This window comes from Gekko japonicus, unplaced genomic scaffold, assembly GCF_001447785.1.
Source record: "Gekko japonicus isolate JY-2015 unplaced genomic scaffold, Gekko_japonicus_V1.1 scaffold1563, whole genome shotgun sequence".
NCBI classification, from domain to species: Eukaryota; Metazoa; Chordata; class Lepidosauria; order Squamata; family Gekkonidae; genus Gekko; species Gekko japonicus.
This window is the reverse complement of record NW_015175405.1, coordinates 294777-309520: the sequence shown is the minus strand read 5'-3', so window position 1 is coordinate 309520 and position 14744 is coordinate 294777. Positions and strand designations below refer to the sequence as shown.

The 14744-nt window shown below is 48.2% G+C and overlaps 1 pseudogene; it reads right to left on the bottom strand.

Moving 5' to 3' along the window:
• LOC107122598 overlaps positions 1 to 14744 on the bottom strand; it is a 112221-nt pseudogene that overhangs the window by 75120 nt on the left and 22357 nt on the right.

Sequence of the window (14744 nt, the reverse complement as noted above, 5' to 3'; positions counted from 1 at the left end):
CTGCCTTTGTTCTGGGGCTTCAAGCTCCAACTAGATGGACTGCCCAAACAAGCCTAGACATGCCTCCCCACTCTCCATCTAGGTGGCCTGCCAGACAAGTCCAGGCATGCCTCCTTATGCTGACTGCTAGCACCTCCAGCAGTTAAGCCTGAGTGGAAGATTGCACATCATATGGGAATAAACCCATAGTTTGTAGCAGCAGAAAAGAGCAAGAGTCTAGTAGCACATTAAAGATTAACAAACATTTGTGGCAGGGGGGGGGGGGGGGGGGGGGTGATGAGAGGGAGAGACAGACCGACCCGTCCCGTGGTGGGGAGAGCTGGCACCCGCAGCAAGCAGACAGGCAGGGCTCCTTCCTCTGGAAGTCGGGAGGCTCCCCGGCCAGCCGTCGGGCTGATGGAAGGGGGGGGGACGGACCCTCCGCGGGATTGTATCTCTCAGCCCAGCTGTCCGGTGGTGGGGTCCCGACAGGCAAGCGGGGGATCCGCACGCCTTCTCAGAATCCCTGCCGCGGGGGACAGCGATACGCGTTGCACCGCCGCCCCAGGATGAGACGCTACGCGTCGCTCTGGCAACGGGGCTGTTTGGAGTCCCGTTGCCAAAGCGACGCATAGCGTCACATCCTGGCGACGGCGGTGCAACGCGTATCGCTGTCCCCTGCGGCAGGGATCCTGATAAGACGTGCGGCTCCCGACCTTGTTCTGCTCCTCCCCCTTCTTCCCCCAAGGGCTAAGTCACCCTCCCCCCAAACTGGACCTCCTTCCCTTGCCGCCCTCCCCACTCACCAGCCTTCTTTGCCTGAAGTCAGGCAACTCACGTGGCCCCTTTCTTTGTTCCAAGGGGGAGGGAGAGAAAGGGGCACTTCCTCTTTGCGGCCGTCCCTCCCACTCTGGGAATGGCGACTCTGTGCCCCCCCCCCCCCACGTTTTTTTGAATATGTGTCTTCAGATTGTTTCCATTGCACCAATTCCCCCACAGGAGTAATGCCTCCTCGGAGTTCTTTGCTAATTCTCTGCTCCCAGAAAGCCATGATCTCCAGCTTGGGTTAACAGTCATCCTAGGGATGCCAGCCTCCAGGTGAGACCTGGGGATCCCCCGGAATTACAGCTCATCTCCAGAATACGGAGATCAGTGGAGAAAATGGATGCTCTGGAGGGTGGACTTTATGGCACTGTGCCCCACTGAGGTCCCTGTCCTCCCCAGGATCCATCCAGGAGTTTTCTGTCTGGCAACCCTAATTCCTCCTTCAGTTCTCTGCCCATACACAGTCAACATACCAGGGTTGAAGCAAGGCTAGTTCTCTGGGCTCTGGAGAAATGCAGGGTTGAACACCACCACCCCATCTTAAAGATAATAGGCAACAGTACATTCTGTTTTGTAGCTGAAAGCTTATACCCAAAATTAAACTTTGTTAGTCTGAAAGGTGCCACTGGACTCAAACTTTGTTTTATTCCTTCAGACCAACATGGCTACCCACCTGAATCTTCCATACTGGGAAATACATACAAGTCACCAGGAGAAGGTCAGGACAGAACCCTTCTCTGGGACACCCCACTTTTCCATCAAGCTTTCTGAACTGATAGACTACTTTTATGCCACCCTTTCCTTCCCACTGGGGACCCAAAGTAGCTTGCATCTTCATCCTCTCGTCCATGTTATCCTCACAACACCCCTGTGGGTAGGTTAGACTGAGACAGGGTGACTGATCCAAGGTCAGTCAGCGAGCTTTCAAGGCAGAGCGGGAACTTGAACTCCAGTCTTCCAGACCGTATTCTAACCACTACACCAGGACTGCATTTTTCTGACACCCCACTTTCCAGATATATCAGATTTTGATTTTTGTGTGCTGTACGTAACCCCCCCTTTATCGTCACAAAAACCCTGCCATGATGTAGCTTAGACTGAAAGTATGTCACTGGCCTAACGTAACTCCATGGTGGAAGGAGGAGGAGGAGGAGGGTTGGTTTTTATACCCCGCTTTCCTCTACCTTAAGGAGTCACAAAGCGGCCTACAATCACCTTTCCCTTCCCCTCCCTACAACAGGCACCTTGTGAGGTAAGTGGGGCTGGGAGATTTCCGAGAGAACTGGGACTGGCCCAAGGTCAGCCAGTGGGCTTCATGTGGAGGGGTGGGGAATCGAATCTGGAGGGGGGGGGGGTATGTCGGCTGTATTTTCCAATACTCTGAGCACAGGGGGAAATGTCCTCCTGGAAGGTGGCAGATCTCCCCCCCCCAGAGCCTCTCCCCCCCTCTCTTCCCAGCTCTTCAGTCAGAGCCCCTCAGAGAAACCACCTCCTCACAATCTGCACCCACTGACAGAAGCAACAGGGGTCTTTAGAACAGAGAAAAGGAAGTCCTTCTCCATCCAAAAAAGTAATGAACACCTGGAATCCACTGCCCCAGGCAGTCGTGGCACCTACCGGCATAAGTAGTATATGGGGTATACACTGGCTGCCCTTCCCCCACCTGGCACCCACCCTCTCCACCACCCCTCCTGCAATGCCTATTGGCTGACGGGGAAGGAAGGAGGAGTTAGGGTTTCATCTTGGGCTTTTGGAAAACGTTGCTGAAGTGAACATAAGTGTTAAAAGCAGCAGTGTGGGGGTTTTTTTTGCATGCTTGCTACAAACGTTGTGGGTTTGAAACATGCCTGCAGTTGTATTTAAAAGCATGCCTCGGGGGCAGGGGGGCGGCGATACAAGTGAATACCCGAGATGGTGTGTGTTTTGGTGCAACTTCAAACCAGTCCTGTTGGCTGCCTTGCTCGAAAGGCTGCAGGCTCCCACCCCCCCAAAAAAAACCCTCAGGGAAAATCTCCAGGCAAGACCCTGGGAGGGCTCCGTGCCTTCCAAAAAAGGCTTTTTAAAGAAAAAAAGCCAGTTTCTCCAAAGCATTTAGCCTCTCCCAGACTGTAAATAAAAAAATAACACACAGGCTGCCGGGCTGTGAAAACAAGGCAGGGGAAACATTTACCCCGGACACTGAGAGCAAGAACGGGCAAGAGGAAAAAAGGGAGATGGCTTTCTTTCGCTGTCTCAGCAGTTTTCAGGGCTCCCCAAATCCCTCAGCCTTCCAAAAACACACCTGTGTCCCCAACCCCAATGAAGCCATCAAAGGGGGCAGGCGAAATAAGTTTTATGTGCTGACACAGCGGTTTGCCGCACTCCTCCGGAGTCTGCATGAAATAAAAAGCCATACAATCACACACACACCCATACACACATGCTGCCTTTCCACCCCCACCCCCCTTCTCTCTTTACACAAGGACTGATAATGGGCTGGAGATCTAGCAGGGGGATCCTGTCTGTCCCAGGGCCAGGCAAAGTAGGGTCTTTCGCGGTCTCAGTGGCTTGCCTCTGTGCCAGAGAGGCCCCCCCCACCTGTTACAGTAACATATAGCACAACTTTGTCATGTCCACAAAGTTACAGTAGCGTCGCTTTAAAAGTGAAGTGCTGTGTGCAATGTTTACCTGCCACAGAAACGGCTTGTGACTGATGTGATTCGTACACCGAGGCATGGTTTTAGTTGAGTGGGGACATGATTGCTCTCTTGAAGTCTTTGAAGGGCTGTGTGACGACCCCTTATCTGGGGAGGTCTGGTTTCCCTTTAAAAGTGTTCTTTATGTTTTGTTCTACTGGGTATATCCGGCTGCCACCAGGAAATTTACGGCTTTCCAAACCTTTATTTCTTCTACTCTTTCTATTACTGGGTAGGTAGGTCGTGTTTAAGGCTTTCTAGGAACTAATGTGGTATTGAGGAAGCATTTATTTCAGAGTTGGCATACTTGAATAAAGAAGATTTATTGAAATAATTCATAAATAAAAGGGTAGAACAAGATATCTAATAATATGTAATCAATGAACCATTGCTTGTTGTATCACACACAATATGCTCCCTTACTGACAGGGATCTTTCAGGTAACTTTCTAACACTTTAACTCAAGGTCATGTAAGTTCACTGTTTCTCTCCAGGACATACAGCCTTTCCTAAACTTTGTCTTCAATTACTTTCATTTATATTTTCGTATTCTCTCAGAACAACCTCAGCTGTTCTTAACTGCACACACACAGACCGCTTCTCTCCCAGACTCCAGAACTTACTAACTTATCAACTGTCTTTATCAACTGTCAAAACTCTGTCACTCTTGACAGACATACATATTCATCCACTCAGAAACACTTCCAAAACCCCTCCCCCTTTCTGCCAATCACCAATCACACACACTTGCCTGTTTCAACCACTCTAGACTATCTCTCAGCCATGCAACCAAACTTTTAAAGCGACACACACACACACATATAACAAGGAATCATTACAGGCTGTCACTCGGAGGAGGGCAGGGAGCTGTTCCTGTCGGCAGCAGAGGACAGGACTCACAATCATGGGTTTAAATTAAGGGCAGGAAGGTACCGGCTGGATCTTAGGAAAAACTTTTTTATAATTAGAATCATGCATCAGGGAAATCAGCTGCCAAGGGAGGTGATGAGCTCCCCCTCCCTGGCAGTCTTTAAACGTTTTGTCAGGAGGAAAGGAGAGATTGGATTTATACTCCACCCTTCACTACCCAAAGGTATCTCAGAGCGGCTTACAAACTCCTTTCCCTTCCCCTCCCCACAACAGACACCCTGTGAGGTAGGTGGGGCTGAGAGCTCTTGACAGAAACACCGCTCTTTTTCAAGGACAGCTCTTATCAAAACTATGGCTTGCCCAAGGTCATCCAGCAGCTGCGTGTGGAGGAGTGGGGAATCAAACCCGGTTCTCCCAGATTAGAGTCCGCGCAGTTAACTACTACACCAAACTGGCTCTATGCTGATCCTGCATGGAGAAAGGGGGGGTGGACTAGAGGGCCTGCATGGCCCCTCCCACCTCTGTGATTCTACGATGCCATGTGTGCTAGAAAGTGATTTCTCCTGAATCAAGATTAGTTCCATACGAACTGCAAATACCTTGTTGAATTTCTTATCAAGGATTGAAAAGGGAACACCAATTTTAAGTTCAGTAACAAAAGGCTGATGTGAGGCTGCATAAGATAAAATTTCAGTGTTTTTTGAGAAAAATAACAAATAGCAATAAGCGGTGTCTCTGCAGAAAAGAATCAAACACTAAAGCACATTCGAGAGGGCAGGGTTCAGTTTAATCAGCAGCCCGTGGGTAAGGGTGGGGGGATTGATCAGAGTCAGAGGGACAGGGGGTATAAAAAGTTCACCCAGTTAACAGAGTAGAGACCACTGGCCGGAATTGGAAGGATTAAGACTAACCAGACAAAGTTTCAGGGGAGAAGATAAGGATCATGCTCTCTCAGTTCTGGGGGAGACTCTACCTTTTTAAAAAAGCAGGCAGCGATTGTAAAATCACTTCTTAGGGATTGTCCTATTGCATATTAAAAGCCAGCTCAACTCGTTGAATGAAACTCACGGGAACATGTGTCACCCCTATTCAGTGCCCACTATTCAAGGCTATAATCCGCTATGTTTGCTAGGGTTAGATCCCACTCTTATCATCATGAAATAGATAATGAACTAAATAATAAATGAAAAAGTCAAACATTGGTTCTGTGGTGCGGGCCATGGTACAGAGGTACACTCTAGAGCGCCCCGGCCTTCTCAGAGAGGTTGGGGGGAGTGTCCTGGGACAGCGAGAGTTGTTTGGCGGCGGGAGAAGGTGTTTTCACGATTTTTGGCTATGCCGACCCTGTGGTGCAGACCATGCCAAGTGGCACTTTTTTTGTTTTGGTGTATCAAGTGACCCCTCAGCAGACTGCTCTCAACAAGGCAGACTTCAGGGCTCCATTCTGAGGTGACTGAAGATACCTCAAAATTTTTTATTTTGGGGGTGACCTCATGTGCCCTGCCTTTACAGAACGATTGAGGGGAGTGTCCTGGAGCAGCAGGAGTGGTCTGGGTGTGCTAGGAGCTGTTTTAGCAATTTTGGGGTGCGCTGACCCTGCAGTGCTGACCACTCCGATGATGCTTTGTTTCAGAGAAAACATTTAAACATTCTGAGCATTGATGGGTTTGCTTGATGAGAGGTGAGGAGTGAATTCTGTCTGAAACATTTTCCATGTTTGCAGCGTTCATATGATATGTCTTCTGTATCGATTCTTTGATGACTGGTAAGATACGAACTCTGGCAGATGTTTCGCCCCACATTTTGAGCATTTATATACTTCCATTCCTGCATGGATGCTTCCATTCTTAATAAGGCTTGATTTCAAAGGAAGATCTTGCCGAAGACTGAGCCGCTAGTGATGGGCACTAATTGCATTTTTGGGGTTCGGTTCATGGTTGTAGCTGAACCACGAACCAAACCATGAACTTATACGAACCAGGAGGCTGGTTAGCAAATCAAACCAGTTTGTATGGATTTGTTACCCTGCTATTTAACACTTTTCAAACTCTGAGCATTGATATGGTTTCTCTCCTGTATGGATTTTTTGATAGGAAGTTGGAGGCACATTCAATGAGCGTTTTTCCACACTCTGAGTACTGATGCGGTTTCTCTCCTGTATGGATTCTTTGATGAGAAGTGAGGTTGCAACTATGACGGAAACTCTTTCCACACTCTGAGCACTGATATGGTTTCTCTCCTGTATGAATTCTTTGATGGCGAGTGAGAGAGCTACTGCGATTGAAGCTCTTTCCACACTCTGAGCACTGATATGGTGTCTCTCCTGTATGGATTCTTTTATGGCGAGTGAGGGAGCCATTCTCACGGAAACTCTTTCCACAGTCTGAGCACTGATATGGTTTCTCTCCTGTATGGATTCTTTGATGGGAAGTGAGGGAGCCACTCTGACAGAAACTCTTTCCACACACTGAGCACTGATATGGTTTCTCTCCTGTATGGATTCTGTGATGGGAAGTGAGACTGCAACTGTAACTGAAGCTCTTTCCACACTCTGAGCACTGATGCGGTTTCTCTCCTGTATGGATTCTTTGATGAGAAGTGATGGCATTACTCTCATGGAAACTTTTTCCACACTCTGAGAACTGAGATGGTTTCTCTCCTCTGTGGATTCTTTGATGGGAAGTGAGGGCAGAGCTTGTATGGAAACTGTTTCCACACTCTGAGCACTGATATGGTATCTCTCCTGTATGGATACTTTGATGGGAAGTGAGGTGTGAACTCTGACAGAAACTCTTTCCACATTCCACAAATTTGTAACATTTTTCTCCTCTGAGAATTCCTTGATGTCCATGAAGACTGAAATCATTCCCACAGTTTGTACTTTTCCTCCATCTCTTTCCATTATAGGGTTTGACTTCACGTTCTAGTTTCCAATCTCCTAGGGCTCTGGATGGCTCTCCTTTCTTCTGTGTCCTCTTCCCCACCAGCATCTTTTCTCCATCTTTACTGCTCAACTGTTCTCCCTCTGTTAGTCCAGCAAGTGACATCCTTGAATGTTCCCCCTCAATCTCGGTCCCTGAAAGATCACCTGAAGAAACGAAAAGTGCTTAATGATGGGACGGGAAGGAAGACGCTACTGTAACTGCAGGGGGCTCTCAGCACACTTTCCCCCTCTCTACCGCCAGTTCGCCCTCTTCAACATAGAGGTTTACGACACCCTCCACTTTAAACACAAATATAAGTTTATGTAAAATAATACCGGGGAACAGGGTTATATACAGGGAGTCAATCAGTTGTTCAGGCTTTCTTTTGTTCCTTTTTTAAAAAGAAAACTTTGGACTGCTCTTAGGTCCTTTAGTTTTCTTCCAAACCACACCCTTCCTGCACACTCCATCTTTTATATCTCTGTTCTGTTGAAGGCTCTCCCACAGCCTAGCGTCTCCTTAACTTGCTTCACTTGCAGTTGGTCCCGAGCTAGAACTGTATAACCTTCCCCAACGGGATTTCTATGTGTGTCTGAGTTATACACCAGGAGTTTCTATCATTAAACTCCTCAGCGGCACACAGGGTCCACGCTCTCTTTCATATGAGAGCACCCTTTCTCCCTTTCCTCTTCTGGTCAGCAGTCAGCCGTTAACCACCTTTTCCTACCGTTCCTTCCTCCCTCCAGTTCAAATGGAAGATTCCAAAACCATTACGTCACACACTCTCTCTCTCTGCCTCTCTGGTCACCTGACCACGCAGCTGCCGGCTAGTTTCCAAGCAGATGCCTATGCTTGTAGACTCTGCTCTGAAATTTCTGTTACAACTACCTTTCTCATCAGGAAAAAAAATAGATTTGTTATTATAGAAAATACCAGCATTTCTTTTCAAAGTAATTCTTTAGGTTTACTTTTTTAAAAAAAAAAGAGGAGGAGGCAGCTCCAAGAGGGATAGATGTGAACTAGGGCCACTTTTACTGGTCCAGGTAGAATACTGGTTAGCTACAAAAGTGATAAAAATCAATCCTCAAACTATACTGTCTGTGAGAATAAGTGCACAGTATTAATTTTTTTTTTTTTAACTATCATGTTTGTTTCTAACTTTGGTCATCCTCCTGTAAGAGAATGCTGAGTATCCACAAAAGAAGTAAGAGGTAACAGAACATAATTAATTCGTTTCTCCTTTGGCCTCAAAGCAACCATCTGGAGAAGTTGCCTGCTGCATCTCTTTGCCACTATGTTCTTTGGCTTCTTCTGGTCATTCCATCAGTAGCAATACTTTGATTACATCCTGTCTTTTCTGGATGGTCACGCCTGTTTTCCTGCAGGCAGAGGGGCTCCCATGAAGCATCTAAGCACTGACCTGCTGACTGAGGGTCTTCTGCGGAGCCCTGGAGAAAGAGGCCTTCTTCTTGGAGCCAATAGATGATGAGGGTAGGCGTGGATCCCCAGCATTGTCCTGGAAACGAAAAGAGATAAGGATAGAAGATTTGAAGTAACTAAGCTAGGTGGAGGATCTCCCCTCTTGGGCTTTTAGTCAGTAGTGGGTTCTTTACTTTATCCCGTATATGTAGTCCCCCTCCCCCTTTTTTCTGTTGTAGTTTTTGTAGTGATTAAAAAAATAATAAAAAATCCCCTTTGGGGGCTTAAAAAAAGAGAGAGAGAGAAAGATAATAAACCGCCAGTCCCAGACCACTGGCCCGTCTTGCCCAGCACTGAGAACTCCAAATGCCTCTGGGACTCCAAGGTCTCAGGGAGAGAGCAGCGTTTCCAGGCCATCCTCTTTGAGATCCTTCTTAACTAAAGATGCTGAGGATGGATTTTGGACCTTCTCCGTGCAAATCAGGGGCTTCACCCCCAGCCTCTGACCCTTCCCATAAGCACTGTTCATTTCTTGGAATCTGGATTAGAACATTATTCAGGGAATCCAAACCTTCTTGCCTGCAGTGTGGTCTAGACAGCATCACTGTGATCTTTATGTAGGTCAAATGGTAGCAAGGAAGGACTAGAAAGTCCCAGGTTCAATCCCTGGCATACCCAGTTAAGAGGAGTCCAGAAAGGAGGCCCAAGAAAGGCCTCGGCCTGAAAGATTTCAATATGTACATTTTCATTTTAGAAAACAAAGTAAAGCTTTAAAGGGGATACAGAAACGAAAAAGGGTTTGCATAATTACGTATTTCAAAAAATTATATATATCACAGAGTGTATGAAACAAAAAGCATTTCTCCCCAACATTATTGTTTTTAAGACACTATGCATAAAATAAAACGGCATTTGCTTATGTTGGGGTACGTTTCTATTCAACATTTTAGATTTCAGATTCACTACTAATCTATTTTACAGCTACATCTATTGGTTTCATATTTACTACTGTGAGGCAGAGCTCCCCTTGATCTCCCCTCAAGGGCATGTGAACAGGAATTCCGGGGTCAACCTGCAGGTGGTTCCTAACTGGTTTGTTGGCCTGCATAGTTTTTATAAGCTTCAAGGCCCGAGGTGGAGGGGCGTGATCACCCTTTTCCTGAGAACCTGCCACCCAAAGGATTGGGGAGGAGAGTGCCAGGGCTGATGAGATAATCTTCTGGAGGCTTCTCTTGAGAACCATGTTCTGATTGGATCTCGTCCTCACCTGATGTTGCTGGGCCAAAAACTAGAATTCAGTGAAGGGCCCAGAGTGAAAGAAGCTGGCTGAGATCCTGATGGAGAGAGGCCTAAACTGTGTCCTGCTTGAATCGCAATTGCTAGCGGCATAGAAAGCGCCTGAGCTGTGGCCTTTGAGTTTGGAGTTTAATGCCTGTGCCATCGAATGCAAGCCCTGAGAGCAGTAGACAGGGGAGCTAGCTTCATTGTTTTCTCATGGCACGATTTTAGAGTGAAGTGTTTGCAGTATACTTAATTCCCTTGTCAGGAACTGAAATAAACTGTATAAATCAACACTCTCCTTGCTCGTCTGTGGCTGCCCTGGGGACCCACGGGGTTCAGGTTTGAGCTCCTTGACCACTACATATTCAGTATTATATATTTTTGTGACCTCTGCCAGCATGACCTACTCACTATAACTGTCGACACTACGTGTAAGGCAAAGTGTCATCCTTGCCTCCCCCTCAAGGGTTCATGTGTGCAGTCTCAGGCCTGGCCTTCCTTGCAGGAGTTGCTCCTTAGTCCCTCGGCCTGCCTGGCGCCTGATCATCTTCGAGGGCAGGGTGGGAGAGGGGCAGTCAGCTTCCCAGGAGGACGTGTCATCAGCGATGGGAGGGGGAAGACCAGGAGCACTGATGCAATTTCCTAGAGATTCCTCCTGGAGACGTGTTGGGATTGGGTGTCATCATCACCTGACTGGAGGGGCTCAAAACTAGAATTGCCATATGGATCCAGAGGCCGGCTACCTGGCGGAGATTTTCACGGGCCGTAGGCCTGACACTTTGCTTCACCACTCCTGAGACCACAGGCCACGCTGATTAGAGGGCGTCATTTGGATGTAAGTTTTGGTGCCACCTGACAAGGTTTGTAAACAGTGTTACGGAGATGACGCCTAGCTTTATTGTTTGGTTTGCTGTTTGACCTTATTTAATCTGTTGGCTATATATTCATTAACTTGTCTAATCTTTCAATAAACTCTATAAATATTTTTAAATAACTTTGGTTATTTGTATGCACTTGCCCTGGGAACCCATGGGGTCTGCCTGTTGACACCTTGACATAATCTATCAGAGTGCAGAAAGAAAAGCTATTATAGATCTTACAATAAGTGCAAGATATTTCTGCCCAGGATCCACTTCTTTATGCACTGATATTCAAGATGTTATATTTAAAACTTAATCTTGTTCTGCATCTACATTTCAACACATTCATGTACAGAAATCCTGTCAAGTTGCTTCTCATCAAAGTGCAGAGTGGTGGTTTGGATGGAGAAGGTCTGGCTTCTACCCACTTGCAAGATAGCCTCAGCCAAACTGTTATTTTCTCCTCCAAAACCCTCTACCTGCAATATGGGGACAGTAATGGTGGCCTACCCTGCAGTGTTTTCAAAGAACTGCAATATGATCCAAACAAGGCATGATGAACTCTCAAAAGTGCCTCATCAGTTGGCAACAGACTTGGATCTAACACGGAACCACCAGGTCAGGCCTCCCCTCTCTGGAAAGAGACTTTAGAAAATGGTTGGCCAAGAAAACCAGAGGACGAACAGCGAGGGCACCTTTCTTACTAACTTTTCCCCACTTCTTCCACAGACAACAAGAACAAGAGGAATCTGTTCTTACCCAAAGAGACCACCATCCCATAATTCTCCAGCATGACCTCCCTGTACAGCGCTCTCTGGGCCGGATCCAGCAAGGCCCATTCCTCCGCGGTGAAGCACACGGCCACCTCCTCAAAAGACACTCGTCCCTGGAATCAGAGAACAGTTTCCTTCTTGAAGAATCACGATAGGCGGGCTGTGTGTGAGCGTGTGACCAGGATCTCCGACCCACACACACACACACAAAGATGGAGACAATGAAGATGTCTTCTGGCAGGTTCACCGCTTCATGAGGAGATCACCCCAGGGACCCTTTGCAGCCCCACAAGTCAAGGGCAACAGAGGGGTCCTCCCGAGGTTGGAACTGAGGAGGGACCACCCAAATTGCACCTTGCAGACCCCCCTCCCAAAGGAATCTTCCCCTTACCTGAGCTGGCTGCCTGGCTGCTGGCTCCACTGCAGCATAAGAAGGAGGCGGTCGAGGTAAGCTCTCTGCTGTCATTTCGCTGCCTGCCGGGGGAGAAAAGGTGGACTGGTGATTTGCATCTTTCACCTAGAGGCAGGGCTATTTCTCCTCCTGAAGTCTGAGGAGTTCCCCTTCGGGATCGGGAGGGAAGCCTCCATCCCCAACTCCCCCTCGGTACAGAAAAGGTGTCTCTCGAGACCGTCTGCCTCCATCCTTCAACGAAATCCCTGGAAACAATGGCAGAGTCAGCTTTGGAAAACAGTGTGGTCTAAATTGGATCAAAGGGTGAGGTCCTCAAGAGGCTGAAGAATCTTTCTGGGTTCCCAACATGCTCTGGGGGAGACAGAGAACCCAGCCCTGGAATTCAAGGGGTCGCCAGCTGATGGTCTCTCCTGCCTAAAATTGGCACCTGCCCCAGGGTTCAATGTTAAGAGAACATAAGAACATAAGAGAAGCCAGTGCTGGATCAGGCCAAAGGCCCATCTAGTCCAACACTCTGTCACACAGTGGCCAAAAATACCAGGTGCCATCAGGAGGTCCACCACTGATGCCAGGACATAAAGAAATTGCCGTCTACTGATGAGGAAGAAAATGGTTATGGGGGGTCAGAGACAGGAAAAACTGTCCCACCCAAATGGCAGCTCATCCAGGCTTTACTTGAGATATTTTCAAAAACTTTGGCTCACATCAGAAAAGAGCACAGAGAAGCCAATGAAAGCTTGGGATGTGTGTGTGTGTGTTTGTGTGAGCAACAGCAGCAGAAGAAAACCCTGCTTCCCAACAACATTGAACCTAGATCAAGTTTTCTTTGTGGAAATACCCACAGAAGCTTCCCTCTTCTTATCCCATCTCTATTTCACTAAAAACTTCATCAGGAATCCGGGGGGGGGGGGGGGGAATAGTTTCCAAGCTTTGCTCTTGGCAGCATTCAAGACTGGATAGCCAAGGAAAGGAGTGGGCAGCTGGACTTGGAAACTGATGTGGTGCTAAAGAGCAAAGTCGCAGTGGCTTCTCAGGAATACCCCCCCTCCGTGGCCCCCAACGCTTTCCCTCTCCTCACACTAGTTTCTCTTTCTCTCCGCTTGGCAACCCCCATATCCTCTCCCAGCCTCATTCTCGCCTTCTCAGCCACTCACCAACTCACCTCTTAGCCGCCTCCCATCTTCAGCCATATTATTTTTTCCCTTCATTTATTCCTCCCCACACACACCTTGTTCCACAGTGGGGACCAAAGCAGCTTACATCATTCTTGTCTCCTACTTTCCATCCACAGAACGATCCTGCGAGGCAGGTTAGGCTGTAAGGATGTGACTGGTCCAAAACCACCCAGTTAGACCAGTTCCCCTGCTGGGAGAGGGAGTGGCCATCGCCTACCAGCATCCTGGACGCTGTCTCCTGCCAACAGAGAGCCACTGAGAGGAGCCACAAACAACACCTGCTGGACAGCCCAAATCCAAATGTCCCCTTTTCCAGCCTCACAATGGCAAGTGCAAGGAGTCCATGAACACTTCTCTGAAGGGCCACCTCCCACCAAAGAAACAGTGCACCCAGTGCTGTCTTTGGGAGACTTGCTGGGACATTGACAGGAGACTCGGACTGACCATACCCAGATTTTATTTTTTAGATTCCTTCCAAACTTATCCATCCATCCATCTTCATCATCTAAATCTAATGTTGAAGAGTAGCAAGCAGCCAGGCCTACTTGGGTCCTACAAGTTGGGTGGTCTCCAGTCACCCAGAGGTTGCTTCCAGGTCTTCGGTTGCCAACCTCCTGGTGGGACCTGGAAATATCCCAGAATGACAGAGTTGCCCCCCCCCCCCTAGAGAAGAGGACAGCTCTGGAGGGTGGATTCTATGGCACTAAATCCAGCGGAGGCCTCTCCTCTCCCCAGACCATGCCCTCCTCACACTCTAACCCCCAAATCTCCAGGAATCTTCCAGCCTGGAGGTGGCAACCCTAGCCAGGCCTGGCCCCAAGGAGCTCCCCCTCCAAGGTCAAATTGTCCCCGCACTGATTGAAACTGAAGCCTGCCTCGGTTGCCTAGCAACAGCCACTGAGGGGAGCCCTGGCTTCAAGCTCCCTTTATAATTTTTGGATTCTTTAAGATGCCCAGTGTATTTGTCTTCAGATTTCACATTTTCCTGACAACCTCGGGCCCTTTTCAGGTTGTTGAAAATTCTGTCTTGCCTGTTCAGGGCTCCAGTCACCGGACTTAATTATCCAAAGATATCCTGACTTCGCTATTAACCTACGAGATATCAAATAAACACATCACAGAGAAGGGCAGGGAGAGAACCCTCCTCTTGGACACCCCACTTTTCTATCAGATTATATTTATGTATCTATATTCCATTTTTCTCTACACTGGGGACCCTAAGCACCTTACATCTTCATATTGACAACATCCCTACGGGGGTAGGTGAGGCCGAGATGGTGTGACTGGCCCAAGGTCACCCAGCATGGAACCTGGGAGTCGAACACCCCCTTCCCCCTTCAGTGGGATGTGGACTCCATTTCAGAGAGAGGACTTGTCCCATGAAGAGAAGCAGGAGCCCTTGTCTGATCTTGTTTCAAACTCCCCCTTTCTCCTCAGCTGCAGGGGCAGCACTGATGGGTCAGCCTCCAGTGGAAGGAAATGAGCTGCAGTCCTCGGGCATTTTGGGGACTTTGGCTTTACTTTTCGATGCTTTGGGGGCAGAGGGAAAGA